The following is a 12,695-nucleotide window of genomic DNA, read 5'->3' on the forward strand; positions in this document are numbered from 1 at the left end:
CAGCACAATGGTAACCCCAAAAACTCAGACATACCAGAAAACCTTTTAAATTCCAAAATAATGCTACATTATTACACTAACAGATCTCCCCCTATATTAATATTGAGCAAAACGCATTAAATAACACTTAATTTTAACATTTGCTCCCCTAACAGTCAGAACCAAAGCATGCTGGGAACTAGAAATCTATTTTAACTCATTCCGTGAATGTGTGTGTATATTTTTGTGAACATGCATTTACATTTATATGGGAACATGTATGTGCAATATGTACACAATAAAGGATAAAACTTTGTGAATATTACATGTAATGCTATTTTTGTGTTGCTATTTTTGTCATTCATAAATATTTTATATGTATTAATATATAGCCATACATGGTCAATGCATATATTGCAGTAAATATAAGCACTAGTTTCCCATAAATGGAAAGGTATTATGAAATATATTGCATTATATTTTTCAGTATATTCCCATATATTTTTGTTCCATAAGGGTATAATGCTGCCTGAATCATTATCATACACTGTTCGTTCGTTGGCCAGAGGAGAACTGTTGTTGTTATTTTTTATTTATTTGTCGTGTGACTTGTCACTAAATAAAATATTTTTAAAAAAAGCATCTTCAAGTTGAACACAACTATTTTGATTATGAGGTTACATGAATTAAAAAATAAAAAGATGTGCATGGATAAATCATTTATAATAAATACTCCAATATTCCATAAAAAAAGATTGGTAAAGTTGAAGATTGCCAAAATGGTAAAGTTGTGGAAGATTTTCTAGATTTGGAGAACCTAATGATGGAATGTTACAAGTGCAACAAGAATGATTTGGCATCAGGGAGAAGTTTTTAGATTTAACTTTTATATCTCAAAATCTAGCTAGAATTAGTAACTGGAATTGAATAATACTCCAATGGGTAGTGATCACTTCCCTATAATATCTAAATTAGGGGTTGAAGTAGATATAGCAAATAGAGACATAATACATAGGTGAAAATTCAAAACAGCAGATTTGAATATTTTTAAGGAGAAAAAAGTGAATAAAAATGGCTTGCTTTAAATGATGTAAATTAAGATATTGAGTAATTAAATTATAAAATATGTGCAGTTGTTATTGAGACTGCAGAAGAGATTATTGGAAAAAATACAGAAAAGTATAAAAAGAAAGCAGTCCCCTGGTGGACAGAAGAATGTAATAAAGCAATAGGGATTGAAAATGTGCATTAAGAAAAGAAAGGAAAACATGGTAACACTTTACAATAAGGTTCATTAGTTAACATTAACATTAAAGGTGCAGTGTGTAACATTTTTGAGTATTTATTAACAGAAATGCAATATGACATCCATAACTATGTGTTCAGTGGTGTATAAAGAACTTACTTAATAAACCGTAATGTTTTTATTACCTTAGAATGAGGCATTTATATCTACATAGGCGCGGGAATCCCCTTCTATGAAGGTCGCCATATTGTGACGTCATGTTTCTACAGTAGCCGAACGCGAACAAACAGCGTTACAGAGCGCGTTTCGTCACTACCTTTAAATTGAAGCCGCAGGAAGCTAGAAGAAGCTAGTCATAAACACCGTGAGTAGTGACTTTTCCCTTGTCAATGGTGTAAATATGTAGTTGGATTGTTTCATGTAACTTAATTCTTCTCCCTCGCTGTGTTATGGCTTTGCTATGTGGGGATAAATGTGCTGGTTAAGTTTGTGAGACAGCTGATTAGTAGGCTACTCTTGTCATTGACCGTAAAACAGTTACAGGAATCACCAACCCATCGATCTTGGAAGCATTTTAAGTCGATCGAGTTTCCAAAATCAGAGTTAAAAGCCTATTGTGTGTGTAGTGAGTGTGTCTAGGGGATGCGGAGGCGCGCGCGCTGTTACAATCACGTCATTTTTGCCGCACGCACCTTTGGGCTCATGCGGACGCGTCGAGTTTAAACAAGGCTTGAAGCCTTGTTTATACTCGACGCGTCCGCACGAGCGCGAGTCTCCGCTGACTCCGCGCGCACCTCTCCAAACGGACGAGGCGTTTATACTTGACGCGCTCGCCGTTGTGCTATTCTGTGAAACGACAGGGGGCGACTCGGAGTAATTCTCCTCTAAACCACCATGAATCAGCAGTGAAGAAGTAGTTTGCCGTTTAGTTTATTAATTTCTGATTCATATAAAAAGAGTAATAAATGCAGTAGGTTTATTGTACTTTCACTGCATGTAAACTAGTTAAACAACTGAAGGCTTATTGAAGAGTGTTTAAACCTTAATTTCATCAGCAGGGCTTACTTCTGCTATTGTAGGCTTATTTTGTAAATGTAAGCAGTTACTTTACTAAGTGCAAACTGGGTGCTTAATGCAAATGTGTTCCTATTCACAAAATGAGAGGCTTTTATGGTCGCCCATCAATGCAAATGTCTCAGAAGGATCAACATGCTGGTACAGACGTACCAGTTCGGCCAGATTCGGCTGGAAGTCGTTCATCTTCGGATGTGGCGCCGCGCGCGATGTTACAAAAAGTGCCGTGCACACCGCCAGGCGAAATGGGGTCTTGCGCACCCAACGCGCACGACCGCCCACTCCGCAATGACGTCATTTTTGCCGCGCGCAGCTCGCGCTCTTGCGGACGCGTCGAGTATAAACAAGGCTTTACGCTTTAACCAGCTCAGCCACAGTAACAGCTCATATTAGCCAGCTAAACTTTTACTACCCTGTTAGAAAAAATATATAGTTGCATAGTTTCATGTGGTTCTTCTCCCTCGCTGTATTATGGGTTTGCTATGTGGGGAGAATGTGCTGGTTACGTTCGTGAGACAATCAGCTGATTACTATTATTATATTATGTATTAAGACCCTTGATCCTCACCTGAAACTTTATCCATGATGTGGTTTATATAATGGACTGTGGTACAGAAACTTGGTTTAAGCTGGCTATTCTCTGCTGTCTCAGACTACGATGTTTGTCCCGTTTTAGCCACCGTAGCTTCTTCGAAAGGGAGGGGTGAGCGGTGGGCTGAGCCCTTAGTGTAAACTCGCAACCGAACCGCTAGATGTCGCTAAAAATCACACACTGGACCTTTAATGGTAACATTAGTTAATGTATTAAGTAACATGAACTAACAATGAGCAATACATTTGTTACAGTAATGATGTAATAATAATTATTGAATAATGATTGCATTAACTAATGTTATAAAATACAACCTTTGATTTTAATAATGTATTAGTAAATGTTTAAATTATTATTAACTAAGATTAATTAATGCTGTAAGAAGTATTGTTCATTCTTAGTTCATGTTAACTTATAACTAATTACCCTTATTGTAAAGTGTTACGAAAACATTTGTATTCGATGATTTTAATTCAATTCAATAATTTATTGCCATGTCAACAAGTTGATAGGAATTTGTCTTGGTACAACTCTCAGACATAAATGACCTAAAAAACACAATAAGAGTTGCCTAACCCTAACCCTAACCCTAACCACGAACGCCATTCATACAGTTCAGAAGTTCACTGAACTTCATACAGTTCAGCTCACTTAGCACGTCATTCGTGGTTTGACTAGTCGAGACTGTTTTCCAAAGATGGCTCCTGTCTGTATACACGAAGTGGACTGTCTTTATAAAATATCTTCTTATTAAACGGTCTGTACACTTACAAAGTTCTCAATGCTTCGTTTTGCATGTAGGGACCCTCATTATGTTACTGTGTTAGTGTGGGGCTATTTTGAGCCTTGTTAGTAACTAGCGATTTGTTTTTACTTATTAAATGCCCCCATTACTAGCGTTATACGCTAAACAGTTTTTAGAGATAAAACTCTTTACATTCGATTATCATGAAAACAAATCTCAGAGAACGGTTGACTAGGTACCAATGTTTTATTAGACCAAAGGTTCATTTTGCGCCGGAGTTCTCCTTTAATAAGGTGCTGCTAGCAGTCAGTGCAAATTCAGATGTCTAATAGCCAGAGGGAAGGTGCTGTCTCTGAAGCGTGATGTGGAAGTCTTAATGCTCCTATATCTTCTTCCTGATGGGAGGAGATTAAAGAGATGGTGAGCAGGGTGAGAGTAGTCTGCTATGATGTTTTTAGCCTTTCTAATTATTCTAGTGAAGAAAGTGAAGGGAGGCTACAGGCTATGATTTTTGAAGCCCTGCGTACTACTCTTTCCATCCTAGTTTTGTCCTGAGCGGTTGTATGACCAAACCAGACAAGCATGGAGAAAGTGAGGACGCTTTCAATAGTAGACCCATAAAAGTGGGTCATGGCAACTCGGCTGACACCAAACTTTTTGAGCTGCCGCAAGAAGTGGAGTCGCTGATGTGCTTTACTGATCTTAATATTAGTGTTGAGCTCCCATGATAGGGATTCCTGGATTGTAGTCCCAAGGAACTAACCCTCTCCACCTCCACCCCATTTATGGAGAGCGTAGGGAGGGGACTAAAGGTCTTTCTAAAATCCACTACCAGTTCCTTGGTTTTTAAGATGTTAAGTGACAAGTTAAAACTTTCGCACCATTTCACCAGCCCCTCCACTTCTCTGCGGTAGTCAGACTCATCTCCATTAGTAATAAGACCAACTACAGAAGTGTCATCAGCAAACTTAAATAACAAAACTGAACTATTGTGTGACTGACAGAATTGTGTCTACAAAGAATACAGAAGTGGAGATAGGATGCAGCCCTGTGGTGCACCAATGTTCAGAAATTTTGACTGCGAGACGTAGTCACCCATTTTAACCACCTGCTTCCTATCACATAAAAAGTTAAAAATCCATTTGCAAAGTGATGTTCTAACACCTAGCTCCTGTAAAGTGTTAATCAACTTCACAGGAACGATTGTGTTGAACGTGTAACAGGTATTAATTATAACTTGTGTTTTATTTTAAATTCACACAAAATCCTTATGGTTTCTGTTAGAAATTAATATCCATATGTGAGAAAAGGAAAATAATTAATTTTTATATATATCTTTATGAGTTTTGCGTTCGTCGCAGTTGTGACGTCATTGGCGCGTTGTGCGCGCTCTCGCTTCAGTCCGCGGGAGATCTGAGCAGAGCGAGGTATGTGTTTCGTGCACTCCTGATATAAAGTTTGTTAAAAGTGGAAAAAGAGTTATTAATTAATTGATCTGTGTTTTGTCGGGATGTAAATGAGTATGCATGCCATTTAACTTTTCCTTTAAAACAGTTTTACCTGTGAAAGTGAAGTTTTAACCGAGTAAATGCAGTGCGATGTTGTATGTTAGTGTAAAAGTTGGCCTGTGAAGCGTGACTGTTAATTTCTCTTCTATTCGACTATTCGGCAGGAGCTGGCTTGATTACACAACCTGATTTTATACAACAATTTAACAGCATTTTCCCAACTTGGTATTTCACAGGTATCTGGTTAAACATTTTGATGTGGTTTTGTGATTCATTGTGTTTAAAATTTAATTGGTTCTATGTATAAACCAAATGCTGGAAATGTGGGTGATTGATATAAAATGAGTTTAATTTGAATAAGTGTTTGATATATAACAAACAATGTCAATATATATTTTTATATTCATTCATTGGCTGTTTATGTATGTAGAGGACATTTTCTATATAATGCAATGTTGTAGGCCTATGGGATGTGATATTATTTTTGTTATTGTAAATTAGATTCTGGCTGTAACGTGTGCTCTCGCTTCAGTCCGCGGGAGATCTGAGCAGAGCGAGGAGCTGGCTTGATTACACAACCTGATTTTATACAACAATTTAACAGCATTTTCCCAACTTGGTATTTCACAGATAAAAGAATCACTGAACCAGCAATTTCGACTCCAGTCTTTATTCACCACCACCACACACAACGCAGAGGGGTAGCCGAACCGGCTACAAACGCAGAGCTAAAGTCCACAAAGAGGACACGTGCATATGTAGATTTAAACTCCAGATGTTGAAGTATAGAGTGCAAACATAGTGAAACTGCGTCATCAACACTCCTATTTGCTCTATAAGCAAATTGGTGGGGGTCAAGTGAAATACTAGACAGATGTTTACATATCAGATGCTCAAACACTTTCATAATGACAGAAGTTAAAGCCACAGGCCTATAATCATTAAGACACGAGATTCTATCCTTCTTTGGAACTGGGATGATCACAGCTGATTTAAAACAAGCAGGCACAATACCAATTTGAAGAGACCAGTTAAAGATAAAAGTGAGGACAGATGTTAATTGATCAGCACAGTGTCTTAAAGTAGCATTACGCCTTCCTGATGTTCTGCTGACGGAGCAAGATTCTAACATCATGCTCAGAGATAGTGGGTGGAGAGTCCCCCTGCTCTCTATAGCAGGGTGGGGGCAGGTGACTTCCACTGTCAAAACGACAGTAGAAGTCATTAAGCCTCCCAGGAAGAGAGGGGTCACTGACAGGAACATGGTGTTTGATCTTATAGTCAGTAATGTCCTGCAGCCCACGCCAAACACCTTTGATGTCATTTGAATGTAATTTATTTTCAAGCTTAGCTTTATAGGAAGCCTTGGATTTCCACACAGCTCGCTGGAATTCATATTTCAGTAATTTGTATTGACCCATATCACCACTCTTAAAAGCAGCCTGTTTTGCCTTACATAGCACTCTCGCTTCATTATTAAACCAGGGCTGTTTACTGTTATTAGAGACATAAACAGCTCTAGTAGGAATACAAACACCCTCACAGAATTTAATATAGGATGTGACGGAATCAGTAAAGATGTTAATATCCTGACCATCAGACCAAAAGTTGCTCCATACCGTGGAGTCTAAACAGCCCTGTAATGTGTCTATAGCTTGTAGGGACCATTTCCTAAAAAGTTTGACAGTTGGTTTCGCCACTTTAAGTCTCTGGCGATATTTCGGAATAAGAAAGATAGTGTTGTGGTCGGACTCACCCAAGGGGGCCCTGGCCACAGCATGATATGCCTCAGGAATAGAAGAGTAGCATTGATCCAGAGTTTTATCCTTCCTAGTAGCAATCTAGATTTGGGGTTTGTATCTGGGGAGTGCCTTCCTCAAGGAGACGTGGTTGAAATCTCCCAGCACAAACATGGCGGCATCAGGATTATTGTTTTCTACCTCCGTGATATTATGCACAAGTTGCTGCAAAGCCGCCGGAGCAGAAGCATCCAGGGGAATATAAATAACCATCAAAACAACAGAAGAAAACTCACGAGTCAAGTAAAAGGGCTTACACATCACCGTGAGAGACTCCAACTCTGGAGAACAGGTTTGTGACAAGTTTTTGCAGTCCGAACACAGTTGCTATTGATGTAGCAGCCAACCCCACCTGCACGTAGTTTTTGTGAGCACGCAGTGCGGTCAGCACGGTGTAGAGAAAAACCGGCTAGTTGCAACATGGAGTCCGGGAAACTCTCAACTAACCAGGTCTCAGACAGGCAGATAGCGGCGGCATCCTTGAAGTCTCTCTGTGTACGAATGAGCATAGAAAGTTCATCCATTTTATTCACCAGGGAGCGGACATTGGAGAGAATCAGGCTTGGTAGAGCTGGGCGATAGACGCGACGCCTGAGTGGAACAAGAGCGCCACCCCTCGCATCCCGCTTCCGAGTCTTCCAGCATTGTTTAAGCCGCTCCTTGTGTGGTTGGAAATCCGGCGGTAGATCGGGCAGAAAAACAGGCATACTGTCCCGAACATGAAGTAATGCAGATCTGTCATACTGAACAATACCGAAGCTGGGTTCTAGGAACGTGCAGGACAACACCAAACAAACAAACAAAACAGAGAGTAGTACCAAGTCGCCATTGAGCAGCGCCATCATGTCACCTCATGTAATCTCTGGCTAATTTATTAAGTATAACAGGCTAAGGTAAGGAAAACGTTGGAGAAAATTATGTGGTACTATAGGGGAAAAGATAGACGTAAGTGATTTATTGGGAATGATCAGGAAGATAGGTGGAACCCAAAGATGTAATAATAACAACTTCCTGTTTTAATCAGTGACGTTGTTTCTAACAAATTGTTTCTAACAAACCCAGCAAATTGTTTCTAACAGTGAAAAAGCAGAAGAATTAGTAAGAACATTTATTAAAGTGCAGAGTAAAGGAAATGTCCAATGAACATAGTCCCAGGGCCGTCGCTAGTGGGGTGAAAGGTGGTGACAATTATAGGGGCCCCCACTGCCCAGGGGGCCCCACAAAATCCAGCAGTTATACTATTTAGGCCCCTGTTGTATGAATAATTCTAATATTTATATTAGTTGTATGCCTGCGATTTAAATGAAAACCACAAAAACGTGGAATTTGGGTAAATATTTTTCCAAATATCTGCTTCTCTTACCTCCATAAAAATGGTTTAGTCCGACCTAAAGTATTTATTAATTATTCAGTCAGAGTCAGTGACAAACATCAGATGGACCCAATAAAATTGTAAGTCCCGCCCCAGCTCGTGAACAGAACCAATCAGAGTTGAGGCGGCAGCCTGAAGTTAACGATGAAGTTGGTGGAAGAGCAGGAGACTATCTGACTGAAAAATGTCGGGGAAAAGAAAACAAAAATCACGTACCAGAAATGCCAGGAAAAGACGGAGAGGGAGGCAAGGAGAGTGGTTGTATCCCAGTCGATCAAGACGTTCTTAAAGACCGGTTATATATTGTTATTTCGCTGGGAATTAGAAAACTTGTGTCTACAGTCTGCTGTGTACAGTCATTTTTTATTATCGGTGCGCGCCACAGTCGACCGAATGATTACGTGGTCTAAATTCCTGTCCGTATTACGGAGCCCGGGAAGTCACCTGTGGGGGAAAAAAAAACAATCCGAGGCGACGGTTTTGCAATCCGTCCCCTCAGTTTATAAACTGTACTCACGAATTCTTAAACTGTTCCCTCGGTTTAACAATTCGTGCCCACGGATTAATAAACCGTAACCACGAGTTCCTAATCCGTGCTCTCAGATTTGTAAACCGTGCCCTCAGTTTTTGCAATCTGTACCCACAAATTCATAAACCGTGCCCACGCTTTCGCAATCCGTACTCGCGGGTTTGTAATCCGTACTCACGGGTTTGTAATCCGTACTCACGGGTTTGTGGCTCGTCCCCCAGAGTGTGCCGCGTGATTCAACCAGGCCTCCTGTTTAGATGCGGGATGCATTGCATTGTTTTTAAACCCCTTTTTTTTAAATGGATAATTTCTTGCATTTTCTAAAAAAAAAAATATTTAGGCTACTTTTATCTTTAAAGTCCATTTTTTAGAGGAAAAAGCTCAGTAGGCCTATAGTAAGCTAAAATAATAATAATAATAATAACACAGTTCAAAAACTGTAAAAGATTTGGTTATAAGTTATAAATTATTTAATGTTAGGCTAAACATATTACTGTCTTCGGTGAACTCATTCATAGTAATAAACGCAAATAATAATTCAAAATCCATTTAGGCTACATAGGCCTATTTAGAAGACGCTTTTATCCACAAAAAAAAAAAAAAAAAAAAAGAACAAAGCAATTCGTCAAATGTCAGTCTTAGACAATAATAATGGGCTAAGATTATAACAAACAAACACAGGTTTTTAAGCATATCCAAGTGTTTGTGTGGAGCGCGCACTGAGCCGCGGCCGCAAACGCTTGCATATGATGTTCCTATCAACAGTGGAACAATTTAAAATAATCTAGCATTTCTGGTCATACAGAAAAAATACATTATACATAATACATTATTTGCAACTACTTTTATTTGTGTAAACTCACAATAACAAGAAAACGTTGTGTATTTGTAAAATAAAATAAAACAATCAGGCGCGCTTTCATGATCTCCGGAGCGCGTCTCATAAATGAACTGAAACAAAAGCCTATATAAAGCTTGAAATGTCCACTTTTAAACGAACAAATTCGAATCGAAAGCAAATACCGTCTGATTATACAATCCGAAAGCTGCATTTCTCTAAAGGTGCATCCTTTACAGCGGAGATGGAGATATGTTTAGCCCGTCACTAGAAAACTGTTCATTTAAACAATAAAAATCCATCGTTATTTTTCAGAAACATTTATTATGATTAGCCTATAAATCACCTATAAATCATCTCTCTTTATGGTTCCAGAGACATGCTCTTCTCATTTAGCACTGCGGGCAAAATATAGTTTTTAGAAAGAAAAATCCATTTTTTTTCCATATTAATTTGCGAAAATTTTAAATGTTTAATAAAGGCAAAAAGTCAATGGTAGGCCTATTTATTTTTTGTGCACAAACACTTGGATATGCGTCAAAATCTTGTGTTTATTTGTGATAATCTCAGCCCTGTATTATTGTCTAACCTGTATTATGACTGACATTTGACGAATTGCTTTGTTTCTTTTTTTTTGATAAAAGCGTCTTATATCTAAATATGTAGCCTAAATGTAATAATAATAGCCTAATTATTATTATTAGGCCTATTATTTGCGTTTATAACTTTAAATGAGTTCACTTAAGACAGGAATATGTTAATCATAAAACAATTTATGAATGTTTTATTTTTATAGGCCTATAACTTTGTGTTTGTGTTATATATACTATATATAAATTTTTTTTTTTTTTTTTTTTTTTTTTGTATGTGAAGTCCTTTTAAAAACAATGCATCCCGCATCTAAACAGGAGGCCTGGTTGAATCACGCGGCACACTCTGGGGGACGAGCCACAAACCCGTGAGTACGGATTACAAACCCGCGAGTACGGATTGCGAAAGCGTGGGCACGGTTTATGAATTTGTGGGTACAGATTGCAAAAACTGAAGGCACGGTTTACAAATCTGAGAGCACGGATTGGGAACTCGAGGGTACGGTTTATTAATCCGTGGGCACGAATTGTTAAACCGAGGGAACAGTTTAAGAATTCGTGAGTACAGTTTATAAACTGAGGGGACGGATTGCAAAACCGTCGCCTCGGATTGTTTTTTTTTCCCCCACAGGTGACTTCCCGGGCTCCGTACTATTTACACTATTGTAAATAGAGTTTTAAAAAAATTACACGAGTCACGACGCATTGCATTATGCATCTGACCTGCCGGCTGATGATATTTAAAACATCGAGAAAACACGAATACAACACACTGCACTTGGATGAATAAATGTATTCGCTTTATTTAATAATATTACCAGTTCCATATTATCTTTATTAAAAAATAAGGCAATATGGTTTTATTTTTTTAATTAGACTGCATTCTTGTCAATTTCTAAATGTATACTTTTTGATTTATGAATTATAACAGACTGATGGGGGGGGGGGGGAATATTACTTTTTAAAAATTGGTTTTATTATTATTTAGCAATTTCTTGCTTTTTGTTAGTTTTTATTAGTTGTAATTTTTATATAAACATTTAACTTTTAAAATAAAGGTTTTACAACAACATCACCATCTTCTGTTATATGTGGGCCTCCATGTTCATCTATTGTACAGTATATGATATTGGTGGAGGGTGGTGGGGGCCCACATCAATATTTTTTTCAGGGGGCCCCGAATCCTCTAGCTACGGCCCTGCATAGTCCACTATGGATGTATTATTTTCTCTATTTGAATTGAAAAAAGTGCTAGTGGGATTGAAACATACTTCTCCATGAAAGGATGAAGTATGTTGTGAAATAATTAGAAACCTATCAGATATATCATTGAACATTATTTTAAGACTTTTTAACAGGATATGAATAGAAGGAAAGCTTCCGTCTACTTGGAAACATGGAGTCATTGTTCCAGTAGCGAAGCCTGTAAGGATCATTCTAACAAATTATAGGCTTTATAGGCTAGTGATTCTTAACATACAAGATTATCTCAACATTATCTCTGCAAGATAATGGACAGAATGGTTGTTTCATGGCTAGTTTGTGAGGTTGAAAGTAAGATTATGATGTATCCTCACCAGAGTGGTTTCCAAAAAGGGAGAAATACAATGGATTCAGTTATATGCCTAGAAACAGAAATCAGAAAAGCAATAGTAAATAAAGAAGTTTTATATGGTGTATTCTTTAATATTGAGAAGGCATATGACATGATGTGGAAGAGGGCCTTTTAATGAAAATGGAGAAAATGGGAATTAAAGGAAGGATGTATAACTGGGTAATGGATTTTATGATGGATCGTTCTATTCAGGTTAGCGTGGGATCATCATATTTGAAAGTTTACACAATTGATAACGGTACACCTCAAGGTAGTGTTTGTAGCCCTAATTTATTTTTTACATGATTAAAGTTGGAACAGGAATCTTTGTATGCAGACGATGGAAAAGAGGAAGAAATGTTAAGAAAGTTGAAGGAAAAATGCAGGAGGCTATTAATGAAGTTGAAAAACAGCTGGGGATTCAGATTATCATAAACAAAACTCATGTTTGTTTTTCAAGAAAGAAAAAAGATCAAAAATAAGGTTGTACAAACAAGTTTTAGAACAAGTTTCAGAAATCAAGTTCTTAGGAATATGGATTGCAACATTTGGATTGCATATTCAAAATATAGTAAATAAATGTAAGAAGGGAACTAATAAACTCTGATGGTGTTTAGATTGGGGAGTAAACCAGACCTCATTAAGAAGAATATATGGTGCAGTAATAAGATCTACAATAGATTATGGCAGCATTGTTTATTCTTCCGCATCAGCATTGCAGATAAAAAAGGTTGAAAGTATGGGTTTAAGAATTTGCTGTGGGGCTTTTAGAACATCATTAGTAGTGGCGTTACAGGTGGAAATGGGAGAAATGCCTTTGGTAAATAGG

The sequence above is a fragment of the Rhinichthys klamathensis genome, unplaced genomic scaffold (assembly GCF_029890125.1).
Source record: "Rhinichthys klamathensis goyatoka isolate OS25496 unplaced genomic scaffold, OSU_Roscu_1.1 h1tg000079l_1, whole genome shotgun sequence".
In the NCBI taxonomy this organism is placed as follows: Eukaryota; Metazoa; Chordata; class Actinopteri; order Cypriniformes; family Leuciscidae; genus Rhinichthys; species Rhinichthys klamathensis.